The sequence below is a fragment of the Paramisgurnus dabryanus genome, chromosome 11 (genome assembly GCF_030506205.2).
Source record: "Paramisgurnus dabryanus chromosome 11, PD_genome_1.1, whole genome shotgun sequence".
Taxonomy (NCBI): Eukaryota; Metazoa; Chordata; class Actinopteri; order Cypriniformes; family Cobitidae; genus Paramisgurnus; species Paramisgurnus dabryanus.
Window position 1 is genome coordinate 202291 of NC_133347.1, and position 18651 is coordinate 220941.

Sequence of the window (18651 nt, forward strand, 5' to 3'; positions counted from 1 at the left end):
CGGCACTCCACTAAGAGACATAATCAGTTAAGTTACTGCGCTGTTGGAAATGTTACGGCACATCCGAGTTGACAGCGCTTGCGACCGGTCATAAATCAAAACGTTCTGTTGCCCAAAGCTCACGAGGCTCCGGAGGAAGATTTTGCATGTATACATCAACCTGCATTAGAGGTGAAGCGTTCAGAGCGTGATACCCCAGAGAAACTCTGCAGGAACTTCCTGTTAGATTTGGAAGCTAAAAGCTGTTGCTCCTGCACGCCCTGTGCTGCTGACATCTACATTTAGACATAAACCTCTCAAGCAGAGGAATGTTATATGAGCATTGCAATTGACAGACCAAATACACCCACAGCATTTAATATGCTTTACAGTTACCGTGCTAACATTATTCTTAATAGCGTTCAACTTTATACAACGTTTCTGTATTTTTGCACTGCCAGTGGTTAAATGTTTGTTATTTTACAAGCAGCATAAATATGCCCATACGTCAAATGTGTTTGCAATGTCATGGCGTGAGTAATGATGACTTTTTGACAAATGACCACCAAACATCTGGAATTTCAAACCTCAACTGTAAAGTGAAGTACCTGCAGCCATGCACGTCAGTGTCAGATGTTTCCACAGAAGGAAGTGATGAGAACAGACAGACAGGTGTTTGGAGACAGCCAGAGAGAAAGAGACAGCAAGAGCGAGGCTTAGATGAAGAGAGAGAGACAAAGAAAACCAAAGAGGGAGAGATTGCAGGAGTAAGAGACAACCAGAAAGAAAGCGACAGCCAGAGAGAGAGAGAGAGAGAGAGAGAGAAAGAAAGAGAGTCAGAAAGAAAGACCGCCACATCAAGAGAAGCAGGCAGAGAGCAGCCCTTTTCACACAGAGATTACGGAAAATACACGGAAAATGTGTCCGGTATAGATTTTTGGTTCATTCACACTGCCAATGATTTTCCGAAATCTGGGCATGCATTCACACACATACCGTAAAGATCCCGTGACATGTTTAAAGTCCTGCACTTGGTAGGTTTTATCCACTGCATCTGAAGTTTGCTAATTATCCGTGATTTCTTCCTAGAAACCATGCGCATGCATTTTTGTCTATGACAAGATCGTAAGGAGTTTGTGATAGGGGTGTCACGATTCTCCAAATCCTCGATTCGATAACATTTTCGATTCAAAGGTCAAAATTTGATTCTCGGTTTTTACTTTTTTTGAGAGAGCAGGTTGCTATGCTATTTTTAGACTAGACTGAAACCTTAAACCCGGAGATGCCCTGCCATGTTAGTTGTGCTGGCAGTGTAAAAATATGGTACATGCACATACCTGATAAAACCAAAGTTCCTGTCAGATGAACATTCCTGTCAGTACTTTGCACCTTAAAAACACGCTTTTATTACCGTCAGACGAGATTGTGAGACTGTACCCCAATAAGTCATGTTTAATGCTGTTTTTATAACTTTTAAGCAACTGAAATAAGTTGATGTGAATCTTAAACGGATCTCAGTTCAGAGAAACGACCGGTCCTGTCACAGCTGAAGGCAGGAGACGTGTGCTGTTTTTTGGTTTCCCATGTAAATAGCAGCAGGCGTGGTGTCTCCTGCATCTGCCATGCTATCTTTTGACTGGCTGTAGCTAGCGAAATTAGAGAAGGTTGACTCGCAGGACTCAACACGTGACATGGGGGAATGGCATTTCATTTCAATTGATTTCGATTTAAAATCATGACACCCTTATGCGGCTTTCACATAGGATGCGGTGTGCGCTGCACTCGACAATGGGTTCAGTGCAACCAAGCGATTTGTGCTCTGATGCCAGACCAAAGTAGGCAGGGTTTTCAATAAATTCCTACAGTATTTATATTTGGGTTAAATGGTGGATGAGGAATAAAGAGACTGATGTTGCCCATCTCCGTTTCACGTAACTTTAAGCTGCCTACCTACAACAAGCTACTTGACTTGTGACCTATGCCAACTTGAATTACTACATGTTTTCATGACACGGCTTTCCTTCCGATCGTAAACTTGTATTATAAAGCTCCGGGAATTCCAGTATATAAGCTTTTCGTCCATTTTGATTTGCTTGTTTGGATGCCCCATTTCTATTGGCCGTGCGGGTAATCGTCACAGAGCACAGCGCAAAAGTTAAACTATTTTGAACTTTGACCACGGCGTGAGTGCAAGCTGTGCTAGCCCTTTGCTCGACGCAACAAAAAACCACCCTCGCGCGGCGCAAACCATTGAAATTAATGGGTTTCATAGCGCACACTGCATCCTTCGTGAAAGCCCCATCAGTGGGTGATGTGCTGTTCTGTCATGCTGGTGAATGATCTCTGCTTCAGTCCAGTTTGCTGACATTTCTCGTCGTGAATGTTGATCTGCATTTAAATCCTGTGTCAAAGAGCTGAACCATAACTTCTTGTTGAGATGACACGTGCGTCCTCACTATGGCACGCACTTTTCTGCATTGTTTCTGCCTCTTAAGTTGTTCACACAGGATGTTTTCTATAAATGTGACGGCAATGTTACTACATGTAGGTCCTTTTTACGGGAGAGATCCCAGAACATAATACGGGACGTGTTTGTGTTCACACAGAAGCCTCTCTGACAATTTTACAGACATTTTCTGGGACCAAAGTGATGTGTGAATGGGGTATGAGAGAGAGAGAGAGAGAGAGACAGAGAGAGAGACAGAGAGAAATACAGTAAAAGAGAGAGAGAGGTAGTAATGGTGGGGATGTTATGGGGATATGGAAGTTCTCCCTGATGAATTTATAATTTTCCAGAAAATAAATTATTCATACATTGTGATTGAAACAATTACATCCAAATCAGGGGCTGCTAGAACAGAATTACACCGTCACATATGAGATTGAGGGATGGGGTGTGAGGGGGGAATAGGGGGTGGGTTTGTTATGTAAGAAATTACATAAGATAACATCACGATATGGCAATGGCTGAAACCTACAGGATGGCAGGTGTAGGTAGAACAGACCATCTTAACAACCTTGATTCCTGCATGATACAGACAGAAAAATACTGTCTGTAAAGAAAGTAAACATTGCAAAAGTTTGCTCTATTGATTGCCCGTGTTTTAAGAAAAAATGACCATGGTAACCACAAGTACTGCTCAGTTTATATAGGACATCTGTCTTACTATAAAAAACTTCATTAAATCTTTTTACGACAGTTGTGACTATTGCCCGATTGCAACAGTTTCTGATGTACTGTAGTATGGTATTTTGGTAAAAGCATAGTAAGGATAATCAAATTGAAGTTTTGGGATGGAGCAGCTCTCCATCCTTCTGTATCACTTCACACTAAATTAAATTCTCATTGGTTGGAGTTATGTGAGATTTCTTCATGGAAAATAACTTTGGTGTGTCTTACTGCTAGCAATAAGCTCCAGGCCGGATCCGCAACGGATCCAGACCGGAGCTGCCGACTTCAGAGCGGTTCCGTTACAAATCCGCCCCAGAGCTTATTGCTATGTGCGCTTTAGAAAGTTTGGCTTTGTTTTTCTTCGTCTACAGTGAACTCCACACTCACTAAAGGCATCCTTTGCCAATATCTATGGGAACAGGAGCCTGTGGTTTTTCCTCCATTGTCTAAGGGTGTTTAGCTGTCAGTTCCCCATCTGTTACAACACACACCACCCTAAATCCTTTGCCGATCTGTGTGGGAAAAGGTGACTCAGCATAGCAAAGAATCTAGCGGCTGGCCACGTCTCTATAATCTCTGTTCCCATCTATCAGCCACGCTTGCTTACATTAGAGCAGGCTTTGGCTTTCCTGAAATTCGGTCGCTGACATAAAAAATACACAAATGAGTCAACTGTTGACATTTATTTCATGTAAAGAGCAGCAAGGGAAACCTTTTGAGATAATTGAGTTCATATTCACATATCAGAATCTTTCATTCTGGCAAATTTAAGCAAATAACTTTGTTGAATTTAATGCATTTAAGTTTTGAGTGTTCAACAATCACATGATTGTTTTTTTTTGTATGCAATTTTGCATGTAAATTTGTATGATCTTGTTTGGGGTGCGCCAATAGGGGTTTCGCCCAGGGCGTCAAAATGGCTAAAAAGGGCCCTGAAATGGACATTCCTGGTTCTGAATGCTTACTAGTCATTTACATTTATACATGCACAAAGCGACCTTTGTTTACAAGGTATATATTTTTTCATCTGTATCTGTGTTCCCTGGGTTTGAATCAATGACCTTTTTTGAACTAAGGACACACTCACTATCCAAACCGTATCCAACCCCTGCCCGATTGTCCCCTCTCCCTACTCACACTGTACTTTATTGATCCAAGCCCGGACACGCTTTTGTCATTAGGATGCGATTGTTTTAAACAAAGCAGGAAGTAAAGCGCTCTCTTAACACTGGAACCCATCAAAATGTTAAGTCTGTGCTTTGTATCTGGAGTCGTTTGGTGCTCGATGACACACAGCCCTTTCACATGCCTATCATATTGCTTAGTTGGTGTCGCGTGTGCAGCTCGGACATTTACGTAACCGTGCTGCGTGCATCAGAAGGTTTTTACAAAGGCAGGTGAGTCGTCGCGCAATTGACGTCTTTCTTTTTGAATCATGTTCTGGTGCGATTTGTGAACACATTGCTCGTTTCCCACCTGAGCCCAAGTGAACCACGCTCAACCCCACCTCAGAAAAAAATAGTAAATGGACTGCATTTATATAGCGCTTTCATAGACCAATGGCCATCCAAGCGCTTTACATATTACCTCACATTCACCCATTTACTCATTCATACACCAACAGCTGTGTCAGCCATGCAAGGCGCCATCCAGCTCGTCGGGAGCAGCTGGGGTTATGTGTCTTGCTCAAGGACAACTCACCTCAACACTTGGTAAGGTGGAGCTGGGGATTAAACCACCAACTTTCCGATTTGTAGACAACCTACATGAACCACTGCTGCCCCTGCAAGCCGGCCAGGGTGCAATTAACCAAACCGAGCAGTTTGGTTTGGATAGTGTGAGTGCGCCCTAATACAATGGTGTAGCACTGAACTATACAGGAGACGGTAAATACAAGCTGAAGAAACTAACAGGTTAAACCTCATTGCACAAACCTGCAGAGCAGTCACTGGTGCACAAGAATACTGTATAACCAATACGCTATGTTCATTCGGTTGTACAATATGTACTGAATGAAATATGATGTACAGTACCTCTAAATGTTTTGAGAACAGTCCTGCAGCTCTGTTCATTCAGCACAGCATTTGCCAAGCAAGCAAATATATGCTCATATGGCCCTTGGTGTTGTAGATCATCTGACCTGTTTGCTGATGATTGCTGATCGAGCTCTGGATTTAAGACTTTGTATAATTATTATGCATGAGATGAGAATTATGGATCGGGTTTGGCTTTCTGGCTGAACCCATATACTCTCTTTGTCCTTTTGTACGTTTAACCTATAAACTGTCTTTCAGGTAAAAACGTTGAGTAAGCAAAACTTAAGGAAGTTTTCCCATGAGCCACCTAAACCCTGAAGGTATTTAGATACGTACTGTACTCCAAGTCAAACTAAGAACTATGTTTTATAACAAAATTGTCCGATGTGAGCAATGTGTGGCCTATGACGGCATATTTTTCAACCCAGTGTTGGGTCAAGAAGGGACGAACCCAGCCTGTTGGGTTGTAATTTAACCTATGCTGGGATACTTTAACCCATTGTTGGGTCAAGTATAAACATTTTTCTGGGTTAATTTAACCCAACAGCTGGGTTTGTTCTTTTTTTATTATTTTCTTAAATATGTGACCCTGGACCACAAAACCATTCATAATTAGCATGGGTATATTTGTAGCAATAGCCAACAATACATTGCATGGGTCAAAATTATAGATTTTTTAACGCTAAAAATCATTAGGATATTAAGTAAAGATCATGAAGATATTTTGTCAATTTCATACTGTAAATATATTTAAAATATAAATGTATCATTCTGTAAAGACTTCAAAGGCAATTTTCTCAATATTGCACCCTCAGATTCCAGATTTTCAAATAGTTGTATCTCGGCCAAATATTGTCCTTATTTATTCAGCTTTCAGATATATGTATATGTTTATATGATATGTGGCCATTTACAACACATCCTCATCCCATGGCGTCAATATTTGACGCCACTTGACCATGCGTCAATATGTTACGCGGAGGGTATACCCTTCGCGTCATTTTTTGACGAACTGGGGACTTCAATACTATTAGGTACGCGAAATTAAACAGTTGTCGCCTGACATTGGGGTTAGGGATAGGTTTGGGTAGGGATGTCATTATGTAAATCTAACCCTAAACCGACGCGAAAATGGTAAGAAAATGGTACGAAAATAGGAAAGAGAATGCAACGGACTCAATAGTATTGAAGTCCCCAGTTCGTCAAAAAATGACATGTGTGTCTATGTTTAAAGGTTTTATTAATGACATGACCCCCAGTTCTCCTCTTTATTCTCACGTTACTGTGAAGTACAATATTCTTCTCCTATATAGATTTCCCCAAACTCTCGCATGCTGTTTTTCAAGCACTGGCTGTTTACAGCACACTCTTAAATATTTCAATCTAAATGCCACATAATCCTGAATGATACATGAAGCTTTGAAGTCGGTCACTACCAAATATTTCATGTCCCTAAAGCATTTCGACTCGGTGCCAAAAGAAACACCAGAGCTAAAGAGCTCAGCGTCTCAACCCCGTCCGATCTTTAATCGAGCGCCTTCGGCCAAACTGATATTAGCCGTAAAGACAAATCACTTCTAATTATTTTTCCTGTCGAAAAGTGCCAAATAAGCAACTTTTCCCCAGGTTTAACACTACTATGTTTTTAAGAGTAATACGAAGCACAAACTTGCAATGGGTTTCTTGGAACGAGACTGCAGGTCCATTATAAAGGGTTAACAGTGGCAACATCAGCTCGGTTACACAAAATCTACTGGGAACTCGACAAGAAAACACACACAGGCATTTATCAGATGAAGAAGGCAAACCTGTGGCTTTGTAGAGCGCACAGCATCACTATCACCAATGCACGCTTTGATTAGCACTTAATAGCACTCTGCAAAACTGAGCAAAGATTACACAGACCGTTTAGCCCATAGCAGATGTCTAATGGATGATTTTTGAGTAGCTTTAATAAGTCTGTGGGATATATTATTAACCGTAAGCCGACGCGCACCCACATAAAATATAACCGTGCCCTTAACAAGCTTAAAAAACTTGATGAGAAAAGACCGTCGAAATAATCGATGACTCTGTTCATCTGTGAAAACAAATTACCCTGTGCTGTTTCTTTGGCTGATTAAACACTATCCCCCCCATCTTTCTTAGTTTGTTCCCTCTCTAGTGCTCATAAATAGCGTTTATAAGATATTTCTTTTGGACGTCGCTTGTTTCCAGGTGCTCTGTTCTTCGGCACGCCTCATAAAAGCGTCGCCCATCACAACCTGCGGACGGCACCCGACATTCGACCTTTTGAGGGTGAACAACAAACATAAAACATGACTTAGACAGAATGTCAGATCTTCAATCATATATAAAATGAAATTCAGCTTGGGATTTATGCGACGGAGGACTTTACGAGGTTTTAAGAGGACACATCTGATTTTGCAAAGAAAGAGCTTCACAGATTCGTAAAGAAAGCTTGAATTCTGTAAGTAGGAAAATTAGGACGTTAAACAAGCTATCGGACAGGCAGAATCGAGATTTTATAATGTCTTTACAAGTGCATAAAGGTTTAGCAGGATCCTTGAGTGTAAATGACAGCGGGATAAAAAATGAAATAAAAACAAGACAACATCGTTGTCATAAAAAGCAGAAGAGACTTTACGGGTTTTTTAATCTGCATGTACTCAGCCAGGTGCATTAAACAGGAGAGACCAGAACTACTCACACATTAAACTCATATAAAAAAAAATAAAAACTGTGAATAAAATGTTGTTTTTTATGCAACTGGCAACTCATTTACAGCTACAATTATATCATACAAAAAATAAAGAATCCATAACCAATAAAATAAGATCTGATCCCATTTTTGCCACAGCTGCGGAGTCAGATTAAAAAACTGTTTACTGATGGATTATATGAATTCTGTGATTTTATGTACATGTGCATTATTTTCCAGGTCTATACAGTATAGTATGACTAATGCATTAACCCTTAACACCCCAAAATGACAAAGCAAGGGCAGAGCATCTGAATCAAGCCAGAGAAAAAGAAAAGATGTTATTTGCACTTTTTTGCTCTTGGCATCAACCTGCTGCATGGGACACAAAAAAATCACACAAAAATGATAGAGGAGGTGAACTGTTTGTGTGCTGGGAGGCTTTTCCCTGAGGAAGAGAGAGAAACTAGAACACTCTGGAAAACAGGGAATGTTACCCCATGCCATTTCTTGCATGAAAGTCCATAAAATATATGTAAAATATGTGACCCTGGACCACAAAACCAGTCATAAGGGTTATTTCTTTGAAACTTGTAAATGTTTACATCACCAAAAAACTTAATAAATAAGCTTTCCATTGATGTATGGTTTGTTTGGCTGAGATACAACAATTTAAAAAAACTGGAATCTGACGAGGCAAAAAAAAGAAGAAGAGAAAATCGCCTTTAAAGGGACCATTTAAAATGTCTGCCCAAAAAAAAATCAATTCATACTCCACACTCCAAACAGACGGGGGCAGTATACCTCCAGAAAGTGAGTTGGTCTATTTTAATTTAGCAGCTGCAAATTTAGCACCATATATCAAGTTTGATTTACATTAGCAACTAAGTTATCATTAGTCACAAAAAAAAACATTCGGTCTCATTAAAATTGCAATGTTTTCCGCTACGTTTCGTGCGTCCATTTGGTGTTCATTATAATCGAAGACATTTCAAGCTTCTTAGCTAATGTTACATTTTAGCATCAGCTTGGTAGATAACGGGTGAAAACCGGATCGGATCCGTGGGTAGAGCGAACTATTAAACGCTAACAGCTAAGGATGCGCGATAATTTGCATGCGATAGTCATTGCGCTTCTCGTAATGAGGAAGGTTTCTTGATTAAAAGTGAATCGCCATCAGCTGCTTTGAGATGGAGCCATATTTACTGCACAAAGCCGTAGTTCATGTACAAGCTGAGCATAGGTTATCGCAATGCCTATTATAAGTGAACTTCTAGCGAAATACTAACAGCATCTTACTTACCAATCGAAAAGAAATGTTGTCATTTCGGAGTCGAACCTCATTTCTTTCATGTCCATTAGTTGTCTCCAGCGATGAAAAGCAGTGCCAGTATTTACTCTGGTTCGGTTACTTTATTTATCATATTTTATTTGTGATTCCGAGCGCGTTGTTCCCTGCATCAAATGGTTGTGGTAAATGTCTCTTGCTTTAGCCATTCTTCCGCTCCCTTCCCTGAACTGAAATATGTCCGAAACCCCTATTGCAAGGCAGGAAGGCATCAAGGCATGTCCGAATCCATGGCTGTCCGAATTGCATTTCTCTGAGCTGCCTTCATGCCTCTTAAGTCAACAAGTCAGCTGCCGTTTTCGGACGCAGCGGTAGTAGTAGAGGGCTGTACTCCCACACATGCGATTTATTCGTGTATTGCAGTTTGGCTGGTGGTTATGTGCGTGGCCCGCATACCGCCTCCCATGGTCGAAACTGGTATTACAACACCAGTCGGGCTGTAGCTAGTAATTTAGCATGCTAATTCAGATTGATATTTCTGCAGCACTATACCTTGTCATTTTTTTAATGAGATCTTTGCCCTTATTTCTTCTCATTCTTTTGATGCGTGTAGCTAATTTTTTAAAATCTTTTACCTCAATAATTACAAATGGCACCTTTAAAGTTGTCCAAAGAAGTCCTTAGCAACACATATTACTAATGATAAATAGATTTTTGTTATATTGAAATATAAAAAATATCTTCATGGAACATGATCTTTACTTATGATTTTTGGCATAAAAATCAATAATGTTGACCCATACAATGTATTGTGGGCTATTGCTACAAATTAAGAGTTTTTTTTGTTGTTACCACCAAAATCAGTATTAAAAAGTTAATTCTTCATTTTAGGCAAAATCCCATATCCACTGTTATTTTGTCATCTTTTCTCCCTTTCTTCCCAAAACGCGAAAAATGCCAGTCCTCCTTCTCTGCAGAATGCAATAAATCTGCTTAACCAATCACAGCACACCATTCCACGCATTGTAAACAACAATGGCGCTTTGCATACACACAGAATCCTAGTGGCATTGATAAACCTGTGGTGCTTTTCTGTGGCAGGGAAGAAACGTAAGCCATCAAAATCGAATCATTTTTACGTGAGAGGCACTCGGACGAAGGAAAAATGTCGACTGTTGTTTTTTCTCACACGACAGCATCAAGCTTCTGCCATGCTAACACATTGACCCCAGGGGATCTTATGAAAAACTTTCCATTATTTTACTCGAAGTCAATGAAAATTGAGCAGGACCAAAACATTTTACAGCTGATTGCTGTCAAAATAAAATTCAGCAACGACGTCCCAAAGATATCAGCAGCAATGACAGTGTTCTTAATATGACAAAGTAAGTGTTTTGATTAATGCCATTAATGTCAATTTTTAATCAGTGTATACCACTAGTCAACTAAATGAATATAACATGGCAAAGATGAATTCACTTTTATATATTGATTTAATAGATTTATTACACGGCTCTCTGGAATGCTTGATTCTGATTGGTCAGTTGAGACATTTGCAGGTTCGTTCTTTTCAAATAATAACCGCTCCAAAGTAATAACGCATAGCCGGTACTACTTGTACGATTAAAATCGCTCCGCGCCAATAAAGTTTACTGTTTGGCGCCATCTTGTGACAAACACTGGACAACCACAATTAAGAATGGAAAATTTTGACATTAATTTTAAAATGTACGGAAAAAAACAAAACATTTAAACAGTGGATAGAAGAACGAACAACGACAAGACACAGTGAGCTTACTGAGACTGAACTTGACAAAATAGAGCATGACAGCTACGAAGCCAACACACAAAAAAATACAGAATGGGCATTAAAACTTCTCAAAGACTGGCTAAAAGAGAAAAAATGGAGACAGACAAGTATGAAGCAGAGGATCTTAATAAGGTATTACCAGAGTCGTATAATAACAGAGTTACGAAACGCTTTGATCTCGCCGCCGCGCGGTCAAGTGATTCATGTAACGTTCTACAGTTCCAAACCAAGCAGGGCTGTCAATCTGTTTGCATGGGTTTTCAGCTATTTTAGGTAAATATTAGCTTGTAATGGGAATTGATCACTATACTTACTGGGTTTATAACGTTTTTTTTTACTAGGGAGTGATGGAAATACAGTACATCAGTTAATAAAGATAAACAGTTAATTGTGACCCAAATATAACTGTGGTTATCTATACCAACTACAGCAACACAGTTTATCTTTTATTTTTGTACCAAAATATGGCTATATAAATGGCTATCAATCTGCTAAAACATAATTCCTACACTTTTACTATATTAAAATCACAAAAAAGATCGCCAACGCGGTTATTTGTAACAGTGAAGCATAACAGAAACACACTAAATTCATATTTTAAATTCACATTAAATGTTAATATAATCATACATGATTTTCCAGGATACATCACTCGTATTACTTACCAAACACAATGAAACACATAGCAGCATTGTGAAGCAGTGTGACTTTCTTATAAGGCATTTAGCTTGTCGCTGTTGCCCCCTAGTGTTACTCGTAATATATAAAAAAGATAAGTATAAAGTAGATGGCCACCAGTAATAAAATATTAAACCATTAAATCTATATTATTCACACATTATACACAACTCATTAAAATATAAAAAATTACTAGTTATTATTAACGATAATCATTACCTACAGCAGAGTTCATAAAATATCACTGTTGACTATATTAATGAAATGTCCGAAAATGTAAAGAGAAACGGTAATTTCATCGATTTACCAGCAGGTGCCATTGAAATGAATGGGCTTCAGTGCTGCGTTTGGAACTATGCGTCACTACCGGTCACTACATGAAACGCTTTTACTTCCGCATTCCATTCTTACAACGGACGTCTATGTGAGTGTCGTAACTCTATTATTATACGACTCTGGGTATTACGATCATTTTATGCATCTGTGCAAAGTTTCGCGGAAGGATAAAAATGTTAATTTAAAACAAATATGCCAATAAAATGTTTCAAATTCATATTCATGTCCAGTTTTTTTTCTTATGTGGCAAGTAGCCGTGTAATAAGCAGGATAATGTACAGGCAGCCTGTAGTTATCGCAAAATAAGCCCCTTCAGTGTGATACAAGACTGATCACACTGTCAGGGCTTATTTCCTGATAACTACCGGCTGCCTCTACATTATCCCTTACTTATAACATTTTGAAAAATTAAAATTATTGCATTTTGTGGGAAAAAAATCTGTTTTATAATAAATATTTGAAAAGCAAATTATGGATGTGAATTTTTTATGTTTTTATAACCTAAAGATGCTATGTGAACATTTGTAACAAAAAAATTGTGATTTTCAACTTTCAAGAAAATACATTAATCAAAATGGATTTATTGCGTTGTGAAACCAAACTCTTCAAATATACCCGTGCGACTAATGACTGGTTGTGTGGTCCAGGTTCAAATTTTTGTAACACAGAAACGGCCATTTTCCGCAGGAAGTTATAAAATGAGCTCTGAAACATTTGGAAACAAATGGCCAGTAAAAGAAGATGTTGAACTTCAATATAAATCTCTGGATGTGACTGTAAAACATTATATTTTTGTTATTTATTCTATTCATTTTAAATGAGGCTTGCAGTTTTACCAATATTAAGGTGATTTATCCTCTGTAACACCTTGATGGCTTAAAGGCTCTGCATTTATACATATTCTCAGAAATAAGCGTGTTGGGTGTGAATGTATGAATTATTCAACACATGAAGGAAAGACACAAGCACTTGTTTTTGATACACAAAAATATATGCGAGGCTGGAAGCACTTAGATATTTCAGTCATTTTACCCACAAACAGGCATGGATAAGCTACAAAAACGATCAATGTCGGAAAAAAACAAACTCCAAGAAGACACACACGGCAACAACAATAACACTTAACCGAAGGGAGTCGTTAATAAATGACAAGCGATGGTGAGATAGAAAAAAGCCAAAAGAATTCATCAAAACCAGGCGTGTCACAAGCTTTCCCCAGGCGATGGTTTTACACCATGTTAAAGCCTCTTCTATCAGCGGTGAGGGATGGCACATATTCTGGAGGATCAGCTTACCCGGAAGCCCTCTCAGGACCATATACTTCCCTCTATCAGCGGTCTTACGTCCCTCTCTCTCTCTCTCTCCGCTGAAATTGATTAGGAGGTCTTAGCTACAGACAACTTATTGTACATTGTTCTCCATCAACCCCAACATGATAGCAGCTGGATTATACAGTTTTGTCACTGTGTGTTTCTACTCGCCGTTCATTGTCCTCTGTAAATGGAGGTCTGTGAAATTGCCTTATCTGTTGGCCTACGTCCACTTGCTAGCGTATACAGCAAGGCTAAGCAGATTGATAGCTTTGCGCAGGGTTTATTTATCATTGCGGAGGGGTCCTACGGTGCATTTGATTAATGTATCCTCCATACAATCAATCTCAAGAATTGATCCTCCAAACAGAAGCACCACGGGCGTTGGTGAATTTCATGACAATGTTGATGAACCTGCGCTGTTATTGCAGGTAGAAACAGCAGCGCTAAACAAATGACGTTTCTTTGACAGCGACTAGAAATGAGACTTATAATCTTGTTACGGGAGAAAAATGGCTTTGAGACGACACATCTTGTCATAATCAGACGCGACAACTCTCGGATTCACAAGCCGAGACATCATTCCTGGTTATCTTATGAAAATCACTCATACTTCCAGCTGTTATAGCTGCAAGTCTGAGTAAGACCTTACTAGTTGCATTTCCATTAACCTTCGAATTGCACAAATTGAAATTGCGAATTGAAATTTAGCAAAATCTATATATTGTAAAAAAGTTGTTTCTCAGTCAATTTGCAGAAAAAAATCTATCGCAAAGCTGCAATTGAAACAGTTTACCTGACGTGCATAAAAGTCCAGAAACATCCCATAAGTTGCTGCTCCCAAAAATAAGGGCTTTCCTTACCATTAATGGTTGAATAACATGGCTGAGTCACACATCGGTTAATGGAAAGTCGTTTTTCTTGCAAACACTTTTTATAGACAACCGTAAAGTTTAGTGCAAATCTGTTTCATTGGTTTGGTTAATGATTAATATTCATAAAATAACAATGCCAGTTATACTTATTATTGGTAGCAGCAGGAGCAGTAATTGTAGTAGTAATGGTGGTGGTAGTAGTAGTAGTAGTAGTAGTAGTAGTAGTAGTAGTAGTAGTAGTAGTAGTGGTAATGGTAGTAATAGCAGTAGGGGTAGTAATAGTGTAGGAGTAGTAGTAGTAGTAGTAGTAGTAGTAGTAGTAGTAGTAGTAGTAGTAGTAGTAGAAGTAATGGTAGTAGCAGTATAAGTAATTTTAGTAGTAGTAGTAGTAGTAGTAGTAGTAGTAGTAATAGTAGTAGTAGTAGTAGTAGTAGAAGTCATGGAAGTTTTAATTGTACTAATCATAGTGGTAGTGGTAATAGTAGTATTAATAGTAGTAGTTGTGGTGGTAGTAGTAGTGGTAGTTGTAGTGGTGGTAGTGGTAGTAGTAGTAGAAGTAGTAGTAGTAGAAGTAGTAGTAGTAATAATAGCAGTAATAGTAGCAGTAGTAGTAGAAGTAGTAGTAGTAGTAGAAGTAGTATTAGTATTAGTATTAGTAATAGTTATAGTAGCAGCAATAATAGTAGTAGTAATAGTAATTTAATAGTAATCGTAAAAGTAATAATAATAATAGTAATAGTAGTGGTAGTAGTGGTTGTAGTACTAATAGTATTAGTGGTGGTAGAAGTAGTAGTAGTAGTAGTTGTAGTAGTAATAGTAGTTATAGTAATAGTAGTTATAGTAGAAGTAGTAGTATTAATATTAGTTATAGTATTAGTAATAGTAGCAGCAATAATAGTATTAGTAATAGTAATAGTTGTGGTTGTAGTAGTAGTAGTAGTAGTAATAGTAGTTATAGTAGAAGTAGTAGTAGTAGTAGTAATAGTAATAGTAGCAGTAGCAGCAATAATAGTAGTAGTAATAGTAGTAATAGTAATAGTAGTAGTAGTAGTAGTAGTAGTAGTAGTAGGAGGAGGAGGAGGAGGAGGAGGAAAAACTTTCTGTAGAAGTTACATTATTACTGGCACCTTACAGTAGACTTACATTTGTGTTATTTACTGGCAACAGTTTGTTGAAAGTTAAATTAAAACTAAACATTAACAAGTCTTTATCTTTACAGAATAAAACTAAAACAACACCGTCATGCAAACCATTCTGGGAACCAAGGAAAAAACAGAAAAAGGTCAATGAGGATTTCTGGTTCCCAAATGCTTTGCATGAGACTGTCATTTTATATTTTACTCTGTAAAGTCAAAGACTTGTTAATGTTTAATGTTCATTTAACTTTAAACAAACTGTTGCCAGTATATAACTAATATTTAAATCTATGATATTACTGGCAAACAGCTGCATAACTACAACAAATTCTTAACAGTGACTGCATGTTGTTGTTTGTGTTGTTATTATCATTCTCACTATCATTATTATTTTATTTATTTTATTATTATGTTATTATTTCAACATTTGCAAAAGCTTTGAATGTGGCTAATATGTTTTTGTGTGTAAATAAAAATGCAATCAAAAGAGTGTCCACAAAATGTCATATTTTACCCAATTTCGGGCATCGCAATAATTAAAAGTACACCATAGATACAGCTTGATAAAGCATGACAACATATTGTTGGAGGCCATAGCAAAGTGATTATTCTCCATCTACATGAGTGGGCTTTTTATGAGCTCTCTGACCTGAAGGTAATCCTCCAACATTCACTTAGGTAAAACATTGATTCATTGGCGTCGCTATGACTTAAGGGCTGCAGAAGGGACTCCGTGCCGACAGTGAATCAATGATTCGCCTCAGGCCTCATAAAAATCATACAACCAGAAAAAACAAAGCAACACATCCTCAGGAAACTCATTAGAAAACAAAGAAAACGTGAAGAGAAAGGAGCTCTGTTGTGATGTATGCTGAATCTGACAATACACTGTTTTACTGCATGGAAACAAATGACAGCCTCCTAAAGGCCACTTTCATTTAAGATTTTAGCATAGAAATCCTGATTTAAAATATGACCCCTGTGCATGCTCTTGTATAACTTATTGTCCAGAAAAAAAAGCAAAGTTATGTTAAAAATGATCTGGGTTCAAACACTGAAACGGTTTTATAAATCATGTTTCTGTCTGCTTCTGAAAATCTGAAGGTTATTCTGGATTTTGTGTTCAGCAGTTTAAGCGTAGGGGTAATGGGCCATTGTTTGACAAATGCAAAGACAGTGAATTGAAAAAGCCAGCAGAAACACAAAAATAAATAAGAGCAAAAGTGAGGAATGAACTTCTTGTATTTTCCCATACTGCACCCTTATTTACAATTACAAACCACCGATAAAGCTGTGGAGGACCAAACATTGTGCTCACAAGGTCAAACTACAGCATGCTTCCATAACACCAATTTCAAGACAGTAAATTGTCTGAATAAATCAAGATGAGAGACGTTAATAACACACTTGACACAAACCAGCAGTTTAATCTAAACCGAGCAGTTCATTGCTACAATATTAAATCATACTGATAAAACTTTCAAAATCTTGACGTGACTGCTGAAATGTCAAAACAGGCAGCACGCAGATGAACGTCTGTCACGTTTTGGCGTGCTGGCGGATGTTGTTTTTTCAGTGAGGTTTCTTTCTCTTTAGACACAGTTGCACATTAGTATTCCAGTGCGATGCTTTCACAGCAGTAAGCAGCGCCAGCCACTTAATTTGTCATTTATTGCACTACGACAACTGAAGTAATTGAACCTTTTGCCCACAGCACGTCACCGGCAACCCGGTGGCCGTGTCTGCCCACGAGCATCATGGTGGCCACGTTTCAGGGACCTTGGGTGGAAATGGAGGGCAGGGATCTCATTTAAAAAAAGCTGAGATGGTTAGCTGGTGTTCTCATCTCTAACTCACCACGGGACTGACCTGTGAACTTCAGACGCCTCGGGGTGCTTGTAGTATAAGAACTGTGACTAAAGGACGGTTAGGAGAATCTCAAAGACTGAAATATGTTCAGAAATGAAAAAAAAAGAGTATATTTCGTGTGGATTAAAGGATCTGCCAAATAAATGTAAGTATTTTATGTAAAATGGCTTATCTTTTGGACAGTCCAATCAAGGATGGGATGTAGCAAGCAATGCGCCAATATTACAGAGTAGAAAGGTGACAGAGGCCTATACGCGCTTACAGACAGGGTTTATTGGAGCTTATAAAAAAATATTTTGCACCAAATGTGACTTAATTTTTTTTACTTTTTGTGCAAAGTAAGAGCCAGGATATGTAAGGGTTAATCCACGGCTAGCCATGCATTAAAGGGTTTTAATGCACGATGTAGAGGCGAAGAACCACCCGACGCGTAGCGGAGGGTGGTTGCCTCTGCAAAGTGCATTAAAACCCTTTAATGCATGGCTAGCCGTGGATTATCCCGCTTATACCTTGGTTAATTGCCAAGTTAAAGCTGTAATTAATGTGAGTAGCGGATTAATTTCTAACGGTAATCAAACTGACTGGAACTACCTGTGCATTAAACGGTTTTAATGCACACCTTCCAGCCAATCAGAATCGAGTATTTAAACAGACCATGGTATAATATTTAATATAACTCTAAATGTGTTCATCTGAAAAAATGAAAGTCATACACACCTAGGATGGCATTAAGGTAAATAAACGATCAGCACATTTTTTTAAAAAATTCTGTGAATTATTATTTTAATAAAACCACCTAGATAATATAAAGATGAATCATGAATAAATGATGCATGTCTGATAAATAAAAATGCATGTGAAATTCTAGGAAAGAATCTGTGTATCCAAATAAGAGTAAACAGAATAAATAATTAATATAGGATGTCAGGGTTTTGTGGTGCTCTTCAATCTAATTTTGAGCAAAGCAGACAAGACTATGATCTAAAACTATGTTTATATAAATTGTAGGAGACACTTCATACACAATAACAAACAGGACGCTATGTCTGGAATATGAATAGGAAGCCTATATATCCACTCATTGCTTTTCCTGAGAGAGAGAGTTTGTCATCTGAACACAGTGCAGATCTTTTTATACATTTTACCTGGAACGTCGTTCTCATGTCTAATTCAGGAGGTCTCTCTCTTTCCCCCCTCTCTCTCTCTCTCTCATCAAAATGCGCCGTGTGCCCTCGCCACTGCTTCTTGCTTTTTGCCCACACAGCACTTATTTGATTTGATTCGTTCCCTAGAAATTGATGGATGGAGCGTCATTGAAAAAATAACTCAGAGAAGGGTCCTATCACCTCTGCACCCCTGAAATGTCAGAGGGCCTGCAGCGCTGGCTCTTTATCACCAGAGATGAAGGTTCTGAATGGATTTCATCTCAGCTATTTACAGGGAAACTTTGTATGAAAGATC

General features: G+C 38.4%; 1 long non-coding RNA gene across 1 annotated transcript in view; it reads left to right on the top strand.

Moving 5' to 3' along the window:
• Nucleotides 1-11485: 11485 nt before the first annotated feature.
• LOC135730343 (uncharacterized) overlaps nt 11486-18651 on the top strand; it is a 72248-nt gene continuing 65082 nt past the window's right edge. Inside the window, exon 1 of the long non-coding RNA XR_010525952.2 lies at nt 11486-12123. This is a non-coding gene — a long non-coding RNA (uncharacterized lncRNA). The remainder of the gene's footprint in view (nt 12124-18651) is intronic.